This window comes from Lactuca serriola, chromosome 6 (genome assembly GCF_051521515.1).
Source record: "Lactuca serriola cultivar US96UC23 chromosome 6, Lser_US96UC23_V15, whole genome shotgun sequence".
In the NCBI taxonomy this organism is placed as follows: domain Eukaryota; kingdom Viridiplantae; phylum Streptophyta; class Magnoliopsida; order Asterales; family Asteraceae; genus Lactuca; species Lactuca serriola.
Window position 1 is genome coordinate 116,244,704 of NC_136413.1, and position 23,557 is coordinate 116,268,260.

Below are 23,557 nucleotides of genomic sequence, written 5' to 3' on the forward strand. Positions count from 1 at the left end.
GGGAACCCGAGGCTGGAGATGAAGGCGAGCCTGCCGAACACGAAGAAGACGAAGAGAACTTCGAAGAGGAACCCGATGATAGTGAAGGGGGTGATTCGGACGCAGAGTCCGAAGTCATCAACCCCCTTACCCGATCAGGGTGCCTGCTTACCGTGTGGGCCCCACCGGTCCTACCCCTCCTTGGGGTATTGATCTTTAGAGATGGAGCAACAACAGGGAATCATCAACCACAACAACAATCGCAACAACAACAACGTCACCACCGGCGGCAACAATGCAGGGCCTAGCCACACCTGCTATGGGTGTGGAAGGACAGGGCATTTCCGCTAAGACTTCCCTAACAACAACAATCCAGGAAATGGAGGAACAGGAAGGATGCTGACCATGGGTCAGGGAGAGGCGATTCAGGACCCCGCTGTTGTTACCGGTACGTTTCCCCTAAATCACACTTATGCATGCATCCTATTTGACACCTGAGCGGAGCAAAGTTTCGTAAGCAATAAGTTTAAACATTCATTAAAACAACAGCCCCAGAAGCTAAATGAAACCTTTACGGTGGAAATGGCCAATGGGAAAACCGAATCTACCAGGGAAATCTACATCGGATGTACCCTAACCCTCAATCAACACGTCTTTCGAATAGACTTGATGCCTGTATCAATTAGGAGTTTCGATGTGATTATTGGCATGGACTGGTTAAGCCCCCACCATGCTGAAATTATGTGTCACGAGAAGGACGTTCGCCTTTGCCTTCCCAATCACAAAACCCTAGTAATTTACGGAGACAAACCTAGCATGAACCTTTGCCCCGTCTCGTGCATCAAGGCACAAAAACATCTACGAAAGGACAATTTGGCGTTCCTGGCTCACATAGTGGATAAAACCAAGGAAGAGGTTAATGTTCATGACATTCCCATAGCATGTGAATTTCCAGACGTGTTTCCTGAAGATCTTCCAGGAGTACCCCCGGAGAGACAAGTGGAGTTTCGAATTGACCTCATTCTAGGAGCAACTCCTCTCGCTAAATCACCCTATCGGCTAGCTCCTGCTGAAATGCAGGAATTGTCCAGCCAACTCAGCAAACTCTTGGACAAGGGATTCATCCACCCTAGTTACTCGCCGTGGGGAGCTCCAGTCCTCTTTGTCAAAAGGAAGGACGGATCTTTTAGAATGTGCATCGATTACAGAGAGTTAAATAAACTCACTGTTAAAAATCGCTACCCACTCCCACGAATCGATGATCTATTTGACCAGCTCCAAGGAGCTAGTTATTTTTCTAAGATAGATCTACGGTCCGGATATCACCAACTCAAAGTCCGGGAAGAGGATATTCCAAAAACTGCTTTCCGAACTCGCTACGGACATTATGAATTTGTCGTAATGCCCTTCGGTCTAACAAATGCCCCTGCTGCATTTATGGATCTAATGAACCGAATCTATCGACCATTCCTCGACAACTTTGTCATCGTTTTCATCGACGACATCCTCGTCTATTCTCGAAGTAAAGAAGAGCATGGCCAACATCCCCGACAAGTCCTAGAAACTCTGCGATCGGAAAAGCTATACACAAAGCTCTCCAAGTGTGAGTTTTGGCTCCAGAGTGTGAACTTCCTAGGTCATGTAGTTAGCCAAGATGGAATTCATGTGGATCCCTCAAAAGTCAAAACTGTTGAAGGATGGGCAATCCCGACAACACCCACGGAAATCCGTCAATTCTTGGGTTTAGCAGGCTATTATAGGAGATTCATTCAAAACTTCTCTAAGATCGCCAAGCGACTTACCTCGCTTACACAAAAGGGTGTACCATTCAAATGGATGGACAAACAAGAAGTCGCATTCCGAACCCTGAAACAAGCTCTCTGTAGCGCCCCGGTACTATCACTACCGGAGGGAACGGAAGATTTCGTGGTCTACTGTGACGCGTCAAATCAGGGCTTAGGTTGCGTTCTCATGCAGCGTGGAAGGGTGATAGCTTACGCATCTCGCCAGCTAAAGACGCACGAAGTAAATTATACGACCCATGACCTAGAATTGGGAGCCGTGGACTTCGCTCTGAAAATTTGGAGGCACTACCTGTATGGTACGAAGTGCACCATCTTCACAGACCACAAGAGTCTCCAGCACATCTTGAACCAGAAAGAGTTGAACATGAGGAAACAAAGATGGGTTGAATTATTAAACGATTACGAGTGTGAGATCAAGTACCACCCAGGCAAGGCCAACGTGGTAGCCGACGCATTAAGTCGGAAGGAGTACTCAAATCGTCGTACGAAAACTCTCTCTATAACCATTCAATCTCACCTAGTCACTCAAATTGTGGTAGCCCAGTCGGAAGCCATGAAAGCGGAAAACAGGGCAAGCGAAGCACTGCGTGGGATGGAGAAGAACCTAGAGGCAAAGGAGAATGGAGTATACTACTTCATGAACCGTATTTGGGTCCCTAAAATCGGAGGATTTAGGGAGGTAGTTATGAAGGAAGCCCATAAGACGTGATACTCCGTTCATCCTGGCTCAGACAAGATGTATTTGGATATTAAACAACACTACTGGTGGCCTAACATGAAGGCAGAAATTGCTACCTATGTTAGTAAGTGCCTTACATGTGCCAAGGTAAAGGTGGAGTACCAGAAGCCCTCGGGGTTATTACAGCAACCGGTAATTCCTGAGTGGAAATGGGAGGGGATTTCTATGGACTTCGTGACCAAGCTACCCAAAACGTCGGATGGACTAGACACCATATAGGTAATAATTGACCGACTGACGAAAGCTGCCCATTTCCTGCCAATCAAAGAATCCTACAGGATGGATAGATTGACGCGTTTATACATTCGAGAAATCGTGAGACTCCACGGAGTACCAGTGTCTATTATCTCGGATAGGGGCAGTAGGTTCACTTCACGTTTTTGGCAATCACTCCATAAGGCAATGGGAACTCATCTCGACATGAGCACCGCTTATCATCCGCAAACGGATGGTCAAAGCGAGCGAACCATCCAAACGCTCGGAGACATGCTCCGCGCATGCGTGATAGACTTTGGGAAGTCTTGGGATACCCACTTACCTTTAATCGAATTCTCGTATAACAATAGTTATCATTCGAGCATCAAGGTCGCTCCTTTCGAAGCACTATACAAGCGTAAGTGTAGATCACCATTATGTTGGGCTGAGGTAGGTGATACCCAACTAGCAAAAACGCATACATCAGACAAGGCACTAACAGGACCGGAGATCATTCGTGAAACCACGGAAAAGATTATTCAAATTAGAGCTCGATTACAAGCATCGCGCGACCGACAAAAGAGCTACGCCGATAAACGATGAAAGCCCTTAGAATTTCAGGTCGGGGATCGAGTACTGTTGAAAGTCTCACCCTGGAAAGGAGTTATTCGTTTCGGAAAACGGGGAAAACTGAACCCACGATACATTGGACCTTTTGAGATCGTCGCCCGAATAGGTCCAGTGGCGTATAAACTGCAGCTACCCGCAGAGCTAAACAGTGTTCACCCCGTGTTTCATGTCTCTAATCTAAAGAAGTGCCTATCGGATGAAACACTCGTCATTCCCCTTGACGAGATCGAAATCAACGAGAATCTCCTGTTCATTGAAGAACCGGTTGAGATCATGGACAGGGAGGTGAAGCGTACTAAGCAAAGCCGCATCCCGATCGTGAAAGTACGGTGGAACGCGAAGCGCGGGCCAGAATTCACATGGGAGCGCGAAGACCAAATGAAGCAGAAGTACCCTCACCTATTTTAGCATTCTCAAATCTAGCTTTCAAACAGAATTTCGGGACGAAATTCCCTCTAACGGGGGGATGATGTCACAACTAGAAATTTTGTGTCTTGTAATCACTACATTCAAGTAAAAATGTAGAATCAAAAACTTAAAGAGCATGTAAGATGCTTACTCTATGACATCTAATTTTCAAACAAATACACCATACAAGTACTACAAATAGTCAACAAGCAATTGGAAACCCTAGAAGTTCTTGTTAGGTCCATTTTGGATTAGGACTTCCTTATTGGACTCATTGGGCCAATAAGCCTCCAATTTGACTATCATGGGATTAGAACCATTAAATGGGCTCTAATTAGAACCACATCCATTTATTTCAACATTTTGGGCCACATTGGGCCTAGAATGAAATAAATTAATAACTATGAACCATAATTAACCTAATTTAGCCATAACAAGTCATAAAAATCACCTTTATATTTATTTGGACCAAAAATCACTCAACATAACCATGAAAATTGGGCTTAAGCATTTAAGGCCCAAACATTCTCTTTTCCCCCTCCATTCTCGGCCCAAGCCCAAATAAAAGGGAGGAGTTGACTTCTTGCATGACACATCATCTTTGTATGGAAGATATCTAAGTATTACACTTCAAACATCCATGTATTCTCATCTTTCCATGCAAGCTCATTCTCTCTTCTTTCCTCTCTTCTCCCTCTCGGCTCAAACCAAACAAACACACACACACTTCACTTAAAAATTTTCTCTCAAGAAACTCACTCCATTTCTCTCCAAATTTTCAAGATCTAAGAGATGTTCAAGGGATTTCTTCCATAAAAATCATCATCTAAGGTAAGATATTGCTTAGATCCATAATCTAGCTAATTCTTTTCATCAAGAATCATCTCATAATCCATTCAAGTTCATGATCTTGCATCTTAGAACCCACTAAGTTCGAGATCCATCCAAGGAACTTGATAGGGCCGAAAATAGCACCAAACTTCCACAAATCTTCTTCAAAACCGAGACCACATCCAAAGGTGAGCTTCATACCCCCTTATTTTCGGTTTTTATAAGTTTTTTGGGGGGGAGAATACAAGCAAATGTGTAGATCTATCATTATGTGTATGCCTTGTATGATTTCTATGTTTATTTACATACTTTTGTGTGTTTATGGTGTTGAAAATAGTCAAAAGGACCTAAAAATCGAGATTTGTGTTATGATGCATGAAACAAGTGCTAAAACATATCATTATACATAAGTCATTACTAGAAAAATAACCAAGTTGCTTTAGATGAACATCGTGAGCTAAAAATCACATTTTTGGACTTAAAATGCTAAGAATATGAAGTTTAAGGGCCCAAAATGTCAAAATACAAATTCTGGAGGTTAAGAAGTGTCAAAACAGTTTCATAAAGGAATTTTCCAGAAATATACACTTTAGAATGTTTAAAATGTAAATTTCTAAACTTAATGGGCTAAAAATGAACTTTTCGGCCCAATAAGGCCCAATATGCGAAAATTTCAAAGTTGAGGAGCTAAAAATGCATTTTTCTGTAAAACAGGGGACTACTAGTGTCCCAAGTCCATTTCAAAGGTTAAAAATGCTTTTCACATTTAAAAGGGGCCAAATATGCAAAAATTCTCTATTTTGGGCCAAAAGTGTAAAATTTGCGAAAATGAAGGTTCCAGCCGAAAAAGTTTCATTTTGAGGGACTAAAACTATTTTTCAAAAAGCTTTGGGCTGAAAAATACTTTTCTACAAGTTTTGATACTAAAGTGTCAAGAAAAATGGTTTAAGGACTAAAATATAAATTATTTTATATAAGGGTCCAAAAGTGTAAATTCAACTAAAAAGAAGGGTCTGAAAAATGTAACAGACTAAGGTCTTAAACAATGAACCCGACACGATGAAATGCTAGTACCTCGACTATCGGCGAAATTCAATACACCTTCAACACCAAAAATCGTTATCAAACGAATTGATTCGGTCTCGAATCAATAACAATCCGAAACTACTAACACGACGATATTTCAATACACACATGGAACTCTCGGGAATTCAATACACACGCGAGAATACACCAGACGTCGATACACCGTGTTTGGGCCCAAAAGTTTCAAATCTTGCTTGTTACGCCTAACTAGCCCAATGACATGATCTTTAGGCCCGAAGGAAATTTGCTTACATGTAGTTGGGTCTAATACGACTTAATTCCGTGTAAAAGGACTTTCAATGGCAACGTGCTGCTGGTCCCCAAGGGTCCTTCGGTATTGCTAGCAAAGTCGAGAATTCACCAATGCGAGTTGGGCTAAGGGCCCTTCGCATTCACTATAGCCTTGAACGACGTAGGGAAATATCGGGGCTTTGCACCCTCTTTTTCCCCTCGGTCGTGGGGCTACATGAGTCCGGGGGGTTGGGTTAAGTGAATAAGTGCAAGCGACGCCTAAGGGATCGTTTGTATGGTTGTCAACTGTTCGTTTTCATTAATGTACATTACAACAATTCACAATCCACAATTAATCCAACGTCCCCGAAGCTCAACGAATACACCTGTCGTAACGAATACAGCTGTCGTAACGAAATAACGAAACATAAAATTATTTAATGCAAAGTAATGGGAAAACGTCGGGTTTTCCTAGGGTTTTCAATTAATACACCTACGAATTACATACCGAGTTTTACAAATCGTACTCTTACATTTATAGAAACAAACAAGCATACTTTCGGATCTTCACACCTTTTATACTATACAACTTTCAGAAAATATCGGATTTTTCTGGTGGTTTTCAAAACAATACAAAATATTGGATTTCAAACATTACTTATGAACTCACCAACATTTCATATGTTGACGTTTTTCAAAATACTTGTATTCTCAGGTAACAGATAAAGTGAAGGAAGAATTGTACTCTATGACATTTTGCTGTTGTTTAATTAATATCGAACAATTTACTTTTGGGAATGTAATATTTTGAAACTATGTACTGAATGTAAACACTACCAGTTGTAATATTCCAATGCTTGGTATTGTATGTTGTTATGTTTCATGTATATTCATTGTGATGGTATTCAATTGAGTCACGATAGCCCCCGGACGTTTCCGCCGTCTGGTTCGGGGGTGTGACATATCAGATATTCTTCTTACATAACCCGGATGCATAAACTAAGGAATTATAGAAATATTAATGAATATTTGTTAGTTGAATGATAAACCGATTGTTTGTAAAGTACTAACATTTGTCCTGGAAAATCCTATATTTTCCCTAAGTGGGAGTTGTTGTCTTAATTGTTCTAAAAATTTAAAAGTACAAGTATCTTCCTTACTTATTTTATTAAAGCATTGTTCTAAATGAAAACCTTGGCTACTACTTGTAAAGTATAGTAGTTTGATTACATAAAATAAAACTAATTGAAAACGTATTGTGCTGTATACTGAAAGTGTTGTCTCACAATGTAGTTCTCTCAATGAATTCACGAATAATACTATGAAAACCCCTTTTTGTTATTAACATGTATCCTTATGAAAATAATAGCTTTGTTCATACTTCATATTTAGTAAGTTCTGCGTTCAAATGTGTGTTAACGATAAGGAAATATAATAATTAAATTATATTTTTAAAAACTAGTTACTTGTGCTTTTACTTGTAAAAGCATATGGGTATGAACTCACCATTAGTTGCATGTATGTGCTGGACAACGAGACTGGATATGATGACCCTCGAGTTTGTTGTATGAGAAGTTAACAAAATCCTAATAATGATTAAACACATATTTGCATTTAAATTAGTGAGAGCATTAATTAAAGTGTTAGAAAACACTTGATTTTAGTTTAGGAATGTCACCAAGACTCGATCGAAGTGGAACAAGTAGGTTTTCAACCTAGATTCCAATTGAGGCTGATTGCAGCCGTGAACGGTATGTGAAGGGTTTACGGTCTTGGAAGGGTTCACGGTCTGTTCTTGGTAAAATATGAAGATTTGAAGGGTTTATGGTCGTGAATGCAAGAACAACAATGTTTGACTTGATGAAAAGACAGATGTTTGATGCTCCAAAATGTGTTCTAAGTTGGATTTGAGTGATAGAGGAAAAGAAAACTTGAGTTTTTCGGGTGATGATTTTAGAGAGAGAAAGGGTGTTCGTGGCCAGAAAGTATAAATGCAGGTAGGAGTCATGTATATATAGGCTGGGTGTATGGTCGGTGGTGGGGTCTATCAACCATGAACGGGTTTACAGCCTTGATCGGGTTCACAATCGTGAACACTACTTAGGCCGAAATCTGCTGATTTTCGAAGGAAACTTGGGTTTTCGCGTAATTTTGGTTCCGACTCTTATATAAAATTCAATTATATAACTTAAATGATTTTCTAAACCATAGGAATTTGACGGAACTAGATAAAAATGTTGGATAAGGTGTCTAAGTCCATAACTATTTCTGGTATGTGTTGGATTAGTGTCTAAGTCCATAACTATTTTGGAATATCCTTGACCCGATGGTGCATGGTCCTTTTGGGTTGCCTTCATCAAAGCAACTTGATAGGATGAATTATGGAGAGAAAGGATTAATTATGATTTATTAATATATTATAAGAATAATATATTAACGGAGAAATCATATTGTTTAATTAATATTAGTCAAGAATTAATAAGAATTAAGTTTGTGGCAAAAAGACATTAATTAAACTTAAGGGACTAATACTGTCAATTGTGTGATAGTTGAATATTGAGCTAATGGACTCCATATTAAAGGGGTGGACGAATTCTATGGGGAAACCCATTAGAAATCGTCCTAGGCCTTTAAGGAAGGAGTCCATGGGTTGCTTAGGGCCTAAGCATCCAAATTAGGGTTTGCTTGTTAGAAAACCGTAATAGCCTCACTATTTAAAGAACCGTTAAGCCCCAAAAACGTGGTGAACTTGTTCTCTAGGGTTTTCACATGTTTTGGGCAGCCTCCTTCTCTTCTCCTCTTCATCCTCTTGCTCTTGGTGTTTGTGAACCATTAGAGGAGTGACATTTGTGACTCTAAGCTTTCTAAAGTCATTACAAGGAGGATTTGAGATTGTTATTACTACATAACAATCAAGGTATGATCTAAATCCTAATTCATATGTTGTATTGATTATCATATACAAGATCTAGGGTTTATATTCTTGGATGAATTTCATGTACAATAGAGAAACCTAGATCCAAGCATTAGGGTTCGCGTGAGCACATAGGATTTTCTTATGGATAAAACCCATCAGTATGTACTTGACCCGACCCGGCATGGTCAATGTGGGTTGCATGGCACCATACAATTGGATAGACTAAATGAGAGAAATAACACTTGTGGTTTATTAATATATTATAAGTTCTAATATATTAATAATATTATTTAACTAGTTTGATCAAGAATTAATTTTAGAATTAATTAAGTGATCAGAAGATAACTAATTAAATATATGGGTTGATTATGTAAATCATCCATAACTTATATAGTGGGATAAGAAGCTCCATGGATAATCAAGTTGGGTTGAACCCAATTGATGCTCCATGGAGGCTCCATGGGAGTTACAAACCCATGGGTCATGGAAATGAAGAGTCATGACACATTAGGGTTTACATGGTGTAACCCAAAATGTGTCAACACTATATAAAGTTCATGTTTCTCCAAAAATCGGGTACACATGCATGCTTGAGGGATAGAGCCTATTTTTAGAGTGTTATACTTTCTCTCCAAGTTTACTCCATAGCATTTGGTGTTGTGTGAAGCATTTGAGGCATCACACTTGGGGTGCTAGGCTCATAAGGTTTCAAGGATCAAAATTGACAACAAGGTATGTAGTTCTATCTTTTATTCAAGTTAAAATTGTTCCCATGTATTGTAGATAGGATAATAGCCTTGGAAATCAACTTTGCATGATAATTAGACTAACATAGATCCAAGGTTATTAGGGTTGCATGTACACTTAGAAAGTGTTAGAATGCTCAAAACCCATCAGTGGTATTAGAGCCTAGGGTTGTTTGTTTGTTATTTGTGCTAAAAATTTGAAAAAAGTCGATTTTGTGCAATCTGCCTGATGAACTCGCTGAGTCCATGGGGGGACTCGCCGAGTTCATGTGTATCTTCAACCTACTCGCCAAGTAGGTTCGTGCACTCGGAGAGTAGGAGATACAAAATGTAGATTTTCGACTTTTGTTGTTGGAAATGGACTAGAAACATTACCCTAAAATGTTTTGGTGTTATAAAACTTGTTTTTGATGGTATAATGTTTGTTCTAATCCATTTACAATGGCAAATATCAATTTTTCATGATTATATGTGTTCATATGGTCTTGAAACTTTGATATGGATATTCATTTTCTTGATCTTATGAATTTAGATGATCATAGGAATTACTTGTAACCTACTTGGTAGTTTAATTCTTGATCATAATGTGTTTTAATGGAGTCCATAACTTGTCCTCAAGTTATGGAAAACCAAGAGTCACACTTGAATTAAAACCATTAAAAGAACACAAGAGTTAGAAAAATGAAGAGTCTTCATTTTTTAATACTCTAATTAACTCATAAGTTACAAGAAATGAAAAGTTTTGAAAGTTTACAAAACTTGCCCTCATGTTTTGGAACAAGTAAAGTCTTGATTAAAACTTTAGTTCCAACCCTTAGAATTTTAAAAGTTAAAATTCAACCCTTATACTTATAATATTATAAGTTAATAATAATATCTATATGTATAAGATCAAAGTCGTATTACCGCTAGTACGCCTCATTCACGAAGCCAATCTATAAGGTGGGTATCAGGCTGTTGCCTATAAAATGGCAACTTAATGAGTGTCCACTCTCACCCACCGCTTGCTTGACTGGTGGAGGGTCGTTAGCCGAACGGGTAGGACAATGACTTAAAAATTCTCAATAAAAGTATAATGATTATTATAAAGTAACTAAATGTTTTATAAATTCCCAATCTTAGTTACTTTAGGAAAAATGTGAATAAGGTTCTAATCCATGATATTACACTTTGCACCTTGTTTATGTCATTGGTGGAGCGTGTGTGGTTTACCGACACACTAACTTGGACTTAACAAGGAAGGAAAAGGGTGACTTAAGGTTTTTCATGAGGTCGGAAGGAGCGCGTGTGGTTTACCGGCACAACGATTAAGTGAAAAAGATTAAGGGTACCAAGTAATTTGCATGGTTACTTCACACCTTGTTTTGCGATCCTCGATATCCTAGTCACAAAACATGCAGGGCACACTCGAGATTGAAACATGCCATTGAAAAGTTCAATGAGTCTCATAGAATCTAGGAATTTCTAAAAACCAAATAAAACCTAATAATTTATATTTCGTTTTCATGGTGGAAAATGGTGAAGCGTCATTCACCTACCTTTCAAATATGTTATAACTTGGATTACGGCATCCCTCTTCTAGGTTATAATATATTGTGATTGGATCCTAGTCTTAAATATTACATTTGGGTGTTTTATTAAGGACTATCCCTATATCTATAGTAAACTCATCTTTCTTCTCTTTAGATGTCTTCTAATAATTCTACTCCTGGCTCAAACCCTACTGGCTCCTTCTCTCTCATGAACCTTTGTGGGAGAGTCATCTTTGATGGATCCAACTTTACTGACTGGATCAGAAACATCAGGATGGTCACTCGTTACGAGAACAAGGAATATGTTCTTGACAAGGAGCTCAAGGTGCCTGAGCCAACTGCTACTCCTGAGGAGTTTGCTGAATATGAGGCACATGAAAGAGATGCTACCAAAGTGGCATGCATCATGATGGCAACCATGACAGCCGAGCTCCAAAAGTCCTATGAAGACTACTATCCTTTTGAGATGCACGAGGATTTGATGGACTGCTACCATCAGAGTGCTCGTCAAGAGCGATATGAAATCATCTCCTCTATGATCACAACCCGAATGTAAGATGGTGAACCCATCACAAGCCACATGCAGAAAATGCAAAGGTATGCGGATCGATTGATGAAGTTGAATGTGAACTTCCCCGAGGAGTTAGCAATAGATATTATTTTGAACTCCTTACCTTCGTGTTATGATCAATTCCGCATTACATATCACATGAATAAGGAGGAAGTTACACTTAGCAAACTTCAGGGACTCCTAAAGACCGCAAAATCAGGTCTTAAAGGTAAGTGGGTTGTGACCACTCCTGCTACTACTCCAAACTCAGCACCTGTCCTGGCAATCGGGAAAGGTAGAGGGAAGAAGAGAAAGAACCCTTCGAAGGGTACCAAGGGTAAGACTCTTGATGGCTCCTCTTCTAGTGGAACCAAGAAAGGTTTCGTTACACCTTCTTCTGATCCCAAAGAGGATGAATGCTTCTACTGCCACAAAAAGGCGCACTGGAAGCGTAACTGCCGAAAGTACCAGCAAGATGTGAAGGATGGGAAAGTTAAACCCAACCATGCAGGTATTTACACTATCTCATCTAATAATTCACTCTATTCTAACTCTTGGGTCCTTGATACCGGTTGCGGTATTCATATTTGTTCTGAATTGCAGGGACTAAGAAGAAGTGAGAATGTGGAGCATGGAAAGATAAACTTGATCATGGGGAATAGGAAAGTTTCACCTGTCACCAAGATTGGAGTTTATACTTTGTTGCTTAGTAGTGGATTTACTTTAGATTTGAATAAATGTTGTTATTCACCAGAAATGGCAAGAAATGTTATTTCCTTTCATGCTTTGTATAAACAAGGTTTTACCTATTCTTTTGATAATGAAATTGCTGGAATAAATGCTTTCTTTAATAATGTGTTTTATTTTAAAGCATTACCTTGTGATCGTGTGTATGAAGTTGTGTCTGTTGTAGATAACTTAGGAAATAATGTATTGTGTATTGATTCTACTAATAATAATAACTTGGATAAAGCATCATTATGGCATTGTCGTCTTGGACATATAAGCAAGAAACACATAGGCCAACTCCAAAAGGATGGAGTCTTGGTGTCATTTGACCTAAAGTCAGATTAGAGTTGCGAATCACGCTTACTTGGAAAAATGACAAAGTCACCATTCACAGGTTAATGTGAGAGGGGTGAAGGTTTGTTGGATCTTGTACACACGGATGTATGTGGACCCTTCAAAACTACCACAAGGGATGTTAATAGTTATTATGTGACTTTTACAGATGATTATAGTAGATATAGATATGTCTACTTAATCAAGCATAAGTCAGATACTTTTGAAAGGTTTAAAGAGTTTAAACAAGAAGTCAAGAATCAATTGGGCAGGAACATTAAGATGCTTCGATCCGATCGTGGTGGTGAGTATCTTAGTACTGAGTTCCTCGACTATCTAAGGAATGTGGGATTGTCTCACAATTGACACCTCCCAGGACACCACAGTTGAATGGTGTAGCTGAGAGGCGTAATCGAACCTTGTTGGACATGGTTCGTTCCATTATGAGTCGAGCTACGCTACCAATCTCATTTTGGGGGTATGCGTTAGAGACTGCCACCCATAACCTTAATCTGGTCCCTACAAAGAAGGTTGTTGAAACACCTCACGAGATGTGGACTAGAAAAGTTCCTAGTCTAGCCCACATCAAGGTTTGGGGTTGCGAGGCTTTTGTAAGACGCGAGACTCATGACAAGCTCGAACCTCGAAGCGAGAGGTGTATTTTCATTGGCTACCCACAAAAATCCTTTGGTTACCTCTTCTACAGACCTAGTGAGAATATGGTCTTTGTAACAAGGAGGGATGTCTTTCGAGAGAGAGAGTTCATAAGCCAAGGAGACAGTGGGAGGCTAATTGAACTTAAAGAACTTCAAGAGTCAAGTGGCGAAGGAACCTCAAACCCTGGCAGTCAACTTGAGGAGGAACCTCCTGTTGATCCAATTATACCTCCAGTTGTACCTCTGAGGCGTTCCACAAGGGTTAGGAATGTACCTAAGCATTACTATGGTTTCCATATTACTGCGGAAGGTGAGACACTTATTAGTGATGAGACAATAGTAGACCTGGATGAACCTAACAGCTATGCGGAAGCCATGTTAGGCCCTGAGTCTGCTAAATGGAAAGCGGCAATGGATAGCGAGATACAATCCATGTATGACAATCAGGTCTGGGACTTGGTTGACAATGTGCCAGGTCGTAAGACAGTTGGGTGCAAATGGATCTTCAAGAAGAAGACCGACATGGATGGTAATGTACACACTTATAAGGCACGACTGGTTACAAAGGGCTTTTGTCAAACTCAAGGAGTTCATTATGATGAGACCTTTTCACCAGTAGCCAAGATTAAGTCTATTAGGGTATTGTTAGCCATAGCTGCATTTCATGACTATGAAATATGGCAAATGGATGTCAAAACCACTTTCCTTAATGGAAAGTTGGCTGAGGATGTTTACATGAATCAGCTAGGGGGTTTTGTCAGCACAGAGTACCCTAATAGAGTGTGTAAGCTTGAGAAATCCATCTATGGATTAAAGCAAGCACCTCGCAGATGGAATCTTTGCTTTGATGAGAAGGTCAAAAAATTTGGCTTCTCTAGGAGTGAAGATGAATCTTGTGTATATGTCAAGGCAAGTGGGAGTATAGTTAGCTTTTTGGTACTCTATGTGGATGACATACTACTCATAGGAAATGACATCCCAACTCTGCAGGAAGTTAAGTCCTGGCTTGGGAAGTGTTTTGATATGAAGGACCTAGGAGAAGCTGCCTATATTCTAGGAATAAGGATTTTTAGAAACCGGAGTAAAAGACTAATTGGACTTAGTCAGAGTACATACTTGGATAAGGTGCTGAAGAGATTCAACATGCAAGATTCCAAGAAAGGAGAGTTACCCATCCAGAGTAGCACTAGACTGAGTAGGACTCAGAGCCTGAGTACTAAGGATGAGATAGCAGAAATGAGTCGAGTACCTTATGCTTCGGCAGAAGGCTCGATCATGTATGCTATGACCTGTACTCATCCTGATATAGCCTTTGCTTTAAGCATGGTTAGCAGGTATCAGGGGAATCCTGGTAAGGCTCACTGGACAGCGGTAAAGAACATTCTCAAGTACCTGCGGAGGACTAAGGACTGGGTCCTTACCCTCGGTGGGACTGATGAATTGAGAGTCGTAGGGTATAGTGATTCAAGCTTCTAGACTGATAAGGATAATTTCTGCTCTCAGTCGGGCTGGGTCTTTACCTTAAACGAAGGAGCAATCTCTTGGAAAAGTTCCAAGCGGGAGACAGTGGCTGATTCAACTTTCGAATTAGAGTGTATAGCGGCAAGCGAGGCGGCAAAAGAGGCTATATGGCTAAAGAACTTCATCGGAGACCTTCGAGTCGTACCAGCTATATCGAAGCCTATAGAGATTTTCTGTGATATTGAAAGTGTTGTTGCCTTAGCCAAGGAACCAAGGGATCACGGGAGATCCATACACATTGACAGAAAATATCATTTCATCAGACATCATATAGAAGAAGGACTTCTCATGGCAAAGAGGGTATCATCGGATGCGAACCCGGTGGATCCCCTCACGAAGGGACTGGGTAGGGTTAAGCATCTCCAGCATGCTAGGAGCATAGGGCTAAAGGATGATATTAGTCTTAGTAGTTAGATAATTTTGAAATTTGTAAAATGTAATTGACATTTGATGATGAATAAAAGTTGTGTTTATTTATGAGTAAAGTGTTGCTATCTCTTGTCAATCGTTGACTATTATTTCTTTTGCATGTTTTGACTTCCAGAATATTTATGTTGTTTTACATATTATTCAAATTATCCACAGTCAGTCATATGTTGGAAGTAGGTATGAAGTAAGACTGTCATGATTTGGTTGTAGAGGTCTAAGATGTTGGACATGGCCACAACACTCATGAGTGCTCATAAGTTCTGAGTATTGGATTCAACCCACGCTCGTTGGTATCACTTCATGGAATTTTATCTCGAGTGATCGCGAGACGGTAATATCATATAAGTCTTCAAACCTAGAGATATGACCTGTTAACTATGAGTTAGTTATGCATTGAACGTGCGAAACCGCATTGGTAACTCGATGTTATAAAACGTGCATTTGTGTGTAATTTAACAAATAGTAGAACAAGCATATGAGTCGAAGTTTATCTGTTCCTTCTTGGATTAGAAGCTGATATCTGGGCCCCTCGATGATTTTGTTTTGACCTATATACCGGGCCCAGTCAGAACTAAGTTGATGTGTTTAATTAAGTTCTACGTCAAACAAATCGGAAATCGGGAAACAAAGTGCGGGACAATAAGCAAGACCATGTTCCATGTGTTTGTCCGGATGATATCTAAGAACAGAGGATTATATGATCCCTTATCTGAAATGGCATACCATCATCTTCTAAGTTCCGAGAAACCTTGAAAAGAGCTACGATTGCCGATCGGTTCCTGAGGTCATACTTGCAGTTATAGTTATTAGACTTATCCAAGTGGGAGACTGTTGGATAAGGTGTCTAAGTCCATAAGTATTTCTGGTATGTACTTGACCCGACCCGGCATGGTCCATTTGGGTTTCATGGCACCATGAAATTGGATAGACTAAATGAGAGTAATAACACTTGTGGTTTATTAATATATTATAAGTTCTAATATATTAATAATATTATTTAATTACTTTGATCAAGAATTAATTTTTGAATTAATTAAGTGATCAAAAGATAACTAATTAAATATATGGGTTGATTATGTAAATAATCCATAACTTATATAGTGGGATAAGAAGCTCCATGGATAATCAAGTTGGGTTGAACCCATTGGATGCTCCATGGGAGTTACAAACCCATGGGTCATGGAAATGAAGAGTCATGACACATTAGGGTTTACATGGTGTAACCCTAAATGTGTCAACACTATATAAAGTTCATGTTTCTCCCAAAATTGGGTACGCATGCATGCTTGAGGGCTAGAGCCGATTTTTAGAGTGTTATACTTTCTCTCCAAGTTTACTCCATAGCATTTGGTGTTGTGTGAAGCATTTGATGCGTCACACTTGGGGTGCTAGGCTCACAAGGTTTCAAGGATCAAAATGAACAAGGTATGTAGTTCTATCTTTTATTCAAGTTAAAATTGTTCCCATGTATGCTAGATAGAATCATAGCCTTGGAAATCAACTTTGCATGATAATTAGACAAACATAGATCCAAGGTTATTAGGGTTGCATATACACTTAGGAAGTGTTAGAATGCTCAAAACCCATCAAAAATTTCAAAATTTATTTAACAGAATCGGACTAATGTTAACGGAAAAAGGTTCGGGTTGCCACACTCTTCAATCCTTATTGCTTGTTTGTTCGACACCCTATAGGATAATGTGTTCTATGAATATCCAAGGAATATTCCTTCATCATCCTTCACTTGAAATTTGGAAAGATGATCTTTCAAATTCATAATGAAACATATACAACCAAAAACATGTAAAAATTTGATGTTAGGTTTCCTTTTGTTACTGATTTCATAACGGGTGATATTAAATCTTCAATGTATGAAAGAATGATTTTGAGTGAAACAAGTAGTAGAAGCAACCTCGTCCCAATATTATTATGTTAGATTCGTAGATGTAAGCATCCTTCTAGTTGATTCACACAAAGATCAAATTTTCCTTTCCACTACTTCATTTTATTGTGGTGTGTATGGAGCTGAAAGTGTATGAGAAATTTGATGACTAATCATGAATGAATCAAGAACTCGAATCCTGAATTCGGTCCTATTATCACTTCTGATTCTCCTGATTGTTTTCTTCAAGCTTACTAAGATATTTTTGATGAAATAAATCATGACTTGAGCCATTTCAAACTTTTTTCCAGAGAAAATAAACCCAAGTAAAATGTGAAAAGTCACATACTGTCACTAAGATATACTTTTCCCATTGAGTGACTCAATTGTCGAGGGACCACATAAATCAATATGTAGTAATTCAACAGGCTCACCTATCTTCGAGTTGATGACAATTGAATGTCCTTGTTGATGTTGTTTACCTTGCTCATAAGTTGCACATAAAGAATCGTTGTCAAATTTAAGTAGAGGTAATCCGTGACCAAGATCATTTAAAACAAGTTTATTAAGATTTTTGAAATTCAAATGTTAAATTCTTCGATGCCAAAGCCAACTTAAATCTGACGAATCCTTTGACAATAAGAAAATTAATGATAAACCATCAATGGGCTTTATGTCCAATGTGAACACATCTCCTTTTATTTTTGATTTCAATAACACTTCTTTTGTTATTTTATTGGAGATCACACTTGCTTTCTCAATGAGCAACACTTGATTTCCCGTTCCAACAACCAGCTGAGATACACTTATGAAGTTATGTTTCAAACCATCGACACAAGCAACTATTTTTATTGTAAAATTTCCATTTTGTGATTCTTTCTATTGCCGTTCACCTTGTATTTGTTATTATTCCAAAACTTCACTACTCCATCATTTTGAAGCTTCCTAAAATCTCTCATACACTCTTTCTATCCAGTAATGTGACGAGAACAACCACTATCAATGTACCAATTCTCATCGTATTACTTGTCACATACTACATGCAATCACTTAGAGAGATTTAGGTACCCAAGGCTTGTTGGGTCCTTGTGAATTAGCATGGAATGTAGTGTGAAAAGTAGAATTAAAAATTTAATTTTGAACTTTGAATTTAAAATTGATCATTAAATAACCTTCAATATGTTTTTTGGTAAAGGAACATATTCATACGATATCGAAGCATCAACATTGATTTATTCTTTTTCAACTTTATGTTTAGAAAACTCACCTTTTGTTTTGGATTTTAGATCACTCCATTTTAATGGATTTGACAATGTTTTTTTTTGAAGAAGTACTTCCATTTGTAGATTCACACAAGCCACTCTCAAAAGCTAGTTTCACTTGATCTTGTGAAAACTCATATGATTGATATCTTTTACCTTTGTGCTCAAACCAATGGTTGAAACTGTCGAAATCTATTTTATCTTTAGAAAAGGGAACCATAGATGGTTGTGTCGATTTTGGATTTAAAAAACATGGTTGTGTGTTTTTCTTGATTTGATTTTGAAAAAGATTGACAAGGTTTCGGTTGAAATCGAGTTTGATATCTATGTTGATATCCAAAGCGTGATCCATTTTGAAAACAATTTTGATTCTGTTGGAAACTTCTTTGACCACATTTTTTAGCATGAATTTGTTTATTGGTTGAAAAAGGATTTTGATACCTTTGATTATAACGAAACTTTTACTCTTGTTTAAAACGATTTTTATTTTTATTTTGAACATGAGTTTGTGAACCTTTTTGAAAATTATTTGGTGAATTGTTTTGAAGATGATGTTGGTAATTCTTGTGTGAACACTTTTGTGAATATTGTTGAGAAAGTTTTTGATTTTGAAGATCACGTCTATTTATTTTGTGAATTTTGTTGAGAAATTTTCGATTATTCTTCAAGTTGATTTTTATTCTTTTTGTTGTAACTTTTGGACCTTTGAGTTTTGATCCTTTAACTCTTCCGGAAGAGATGAGAATAAAAATAAAAATCATTTTAAACAAGAGTCGAAGTTTTGTTGTGATTAAAGGAATCAAAATCGTTTTTCAACCAATAAAAAAATTCATGCTAAAAATATGGTCAAAGACATTTGCAACATAATCAAATTTGTTTTTAACATGGATCACCCTTATCAATGGATTTTTACCTGTCGTTAACAGAAGATTGAGTTTCTTTCACAACTTAAACACCGTTTTTGTCATTTTTGTTATCTTTGGAATACAATATTTGACTTTTCTAACATTGAAAACTTTTTGATCTTTGATTCAAATCATTTTCACAACATTTTCATTTGAGTAAAATCCCCATCATTAACTTTCTTGTTTTCCTCATTCAACAAGTCTTGTAACTTGAGTTCCTAGTATCTCCATTTCTAGAAAATTCTTCCCTTTTTAACTCAAAACTTTTGTATACTCATTTGTATACTAAAAGACTTTTGCTTCAACAACTCTTGAAATTTCCTTATCACCAGAAACATCATCAAATATACTTTGATTTTTTGTGATATATTCAATATTAATTTTCACTTGAGTAAATTTAGTTTCAGTTGTCAAAGATGAATCAACATTAAGCTTCGATATTGAATCAACTATCCCTTTGCTTTTAGCTAGTGAACCAACTTTAGTGACTGATATATTCGAACAATCAACACATTCCTCTTCTTTAAATTCACATATTTTTTAAGATTCATCTTCGATATCAGAAAAATTTTCTTGAGAATATTGTTTCGAAGATTCAATTTTGTTAAAAATTTTCATTTGTTCATCCTTACTCAAAGTTTCATTAACAATATCAACCAATTCATCAACATCCAAATGTTCATCAATATTCACAACACCATAAGCATAAGAATCATTTGGTACTTGATCATTGGAGAAACATTATTCCCACAATCAAATGTAACCTCATTAACTAATTCCTTTCTAAAATGAATAAAAGGTAGAAGTTTATGATGCTATTTTTTTACAGATATTAGATGAATGATATAGTAATGTGAGATTTCCATAGAGTCTTTTGGCATTATTACAGTAAATATTTGTCTGTTTAGTTAACAATATAATGTCTAACCTTATAGAATAATGATATAATGTAACATTACTCAGTTTGAAACTTAAAGTTTCTACTCTATAAAATTTCTCCTCAACTCTATTTTTTGCACATAAATCTCAACTTTCCTTGTTTTCCACATACTACTCATAGAAATCAACAAATCATTAAGGTAAGCACAAGCATCATCTATATTTGATAAAATAGAATCATAAAAACTTGAAGAAATATTAAGTGGGATTATAAAATTACATACCTTCTCATTTATTGGAGACTTTGAAGTGGTTTCCAGCAAACACTTTCGTTCGACCTGCTCTCTGGACTCACACATTCGCTATCTGACATCTCAACTTTGCTATTCATCTCAGACTTCTAAACCCCTTTTTATTAATAAGTGTTATAAATAAATCGTCCAAATGCGAGGACTGAAAACCTTTGCATAAGTGAAATCAAGCTCTTGACCATAAACCGTTCAGACAGCAAACTGTTCTTGGCCGAAAACCCTTCTCGGATAGAGTTCCTGACCAAGAACCCGTAAATCCTATCCATTGGCATGAGATTCTAAGTTTTTTGCTATTCCCAAAGCAGGTGTCCTATCATGTTTTCGGCCATATATATATGGGGACCGAAATCAATACCTCATTATCACACCTTCTAGCCAAAAACACCTTTTTTCCCTCTCAAGAACACAACCGAAAACCCACCATTCTCTCTCAACTATCATCTGAAAACCACTTGAATCTTCATAGGATCATATTGAGTTCTTCAAGTGTTCTTCATACCATCAAGAAATCATCATTCTATCTCCTTAAACCCAACCGAAAACACCTTGATCCTCTTGGTTTCACCAAGAACACCAAAAACACCACTTGAATCATCAAGTGACCGAAAACCCAAAGGTGACTGAAATCACCTATCACGCTTTCAGTTCCATTCTAATACCCCTAATTGTAAGTGATTCTTACTTTTTAGGCTATACCATATCATATTTACCACTATTTTCACTAATTATATACATATATATTGCGTGAAATGCTATTAGGTCTTGATTTTGTTACGAGATTTAACTTGTGGAATTAACTGTATTACACCGTATCTTCACTCGAACACTCACATTAGGTGAGTTCATACCCTTATGTTTTACCATTTTTAAATGCTTTTAGGGGGAGAATACAAGCAAAACACAAAATAGTTGTGTTAACACTTACATGTGATTACAATCCATTTTTAAGATATTAATGCTTTTATAAACTTAGTAAACTATTTTAAACTGTTTTCAAACTCTTAAATTGTTGTTTTTATCAAGTCATATTCATATATATCTTTATGTATAATTAGGATTTAACATACATAAGACTATTGCTCGTGGCTTGACTCATGTTCCTTGTTTGGTTGTGGGTTTAAGGTAGGATCACGGGTCCGTCGGTCAGTTAAACCTTAATTATACATGCCAAGTATATATATGAGTATTAAAATTATTTCAATAACATTTTCAATCATTTCAATACAAACATAACATTTGTAAACTATAATAGGTATAGTTTTGAGATCCATTCACACTATTATCTAGTTCAACAATACATTACATGAATCAATACATAAGTACAATTACTTTTCATTACAAGTACATTATTCATTTACAAGAACAACAAAACATATACACACTATATGTAAACGAGTTAATACTAGAATGTGAGACACTACTTCAAGGTACTTAGTAAGGTTCTTGGTAAGTCCTTTTATAACCAGAGTCTCCTAGAGGGAGAGCGTGAATTTGTGTATAGATCTTTACGGGACTGAAAATCCCGCACCTCGACTGTTACCTATAGTTGGACCGGCAGGTCTACATGTGACAAATGTCATAACTTTTCGATGCCTGAAGAACTTTGTGTAAGCCACTAGTTAGTTTAGCATGGTTATAATCTCATTCACATTTAATGTTAACTAAAACATTTTGGTTTACAAAACAAACATTACTCCAGTGGTTTTATTTTAAGTAGTAGGACTACCTACCGTTACTTTCCTGAACTATTACACTATAGAGTTCATACAGGTGCAGTACACTATTTTGTATCACGGAAAACATACATTTATGGAAGACACACACTCACACTATTCCAGAGTACAAAATCATACAAACATTTTGGTCTTAAGGCCTAAGACTACTTTTCATTTAATAGAGAAAATATTGGATTTTCTGGGGAACATACTAACATTTTCATGGAACAAATACAAACTTCAAATACTAAATGCTTATGAACTCACCAACTTAAATGTTGATACTCTTTTTTCACAATAACTTGTATTCTCAGGGAACCAGTAAACATGTATACTCACCCAGGTTTTTGAGAAGACGGAGCCTGTTCAAGACTCTTATTTTATTTTGCTATACATTTTTGGTGTCATACAATCAATTCTAAGAACACACATGTATTAACTGTATTTTAAATTCAATGGATGTTGTTGCTTGTTTTACTATTATGCAATTGTTATGATACTGTACATGGCGTCCTCCGTGATGGGTTTTGAGCATTCTAACACTTCTTAAGTGTACATGCAACCCTAGTAACCTTGGATCTATGTTTGTCTAATTATCATGCAAAGTTGAATTCCAAGGTTATATTCATATCTAGCATACATGGGGAACAATTTTTAACTTGAATGAAAGATAGAATAACTTACCTTATTGTTGCTTATGATCCTTGAAACCTTGTGAGCCTAGCACCCCAAGTGTGATGCCTCAGATGCTTCACACAACACCAAATGCTTTTGGAATGACTTTAGAGAGAATACACACTTCTAAAATCGGCCTAGCCCTCTTGTTTCATATGTGTAGCCGATTTTGGTGGAGAATGGGTTTCTTATATAGTTTTGACACATCTAGGGATACACCATGTAAACCATAATGTGTCATGACTCTTCATTTCCATGACCCATGGGTTTGTAACTCCCATGGAGCATCCTATGGGTGGAACCCAACTTGATAATCCATGGAGCCTCTTATCGAACTATACAAGTTATGGATGATTTACATAATCAACCCATATATTTAGTTAGTTATCTTTTGATCAATTAATTAATTCTAAATTAATTCTTGATCAAACTAATTAAATAATATTATTAATATATTAGAACTTATAATATATTAATAATTCCCAAGTGTTATTTCTCTCATTTAGTCTATCCAATTGCATGGTGCCATGCAACCCAAATGGACCATGCCGGGTCAGGTCAAATACATACCAGAAATAGTTATGGACTTAGACACTTTATCCAACATTCTA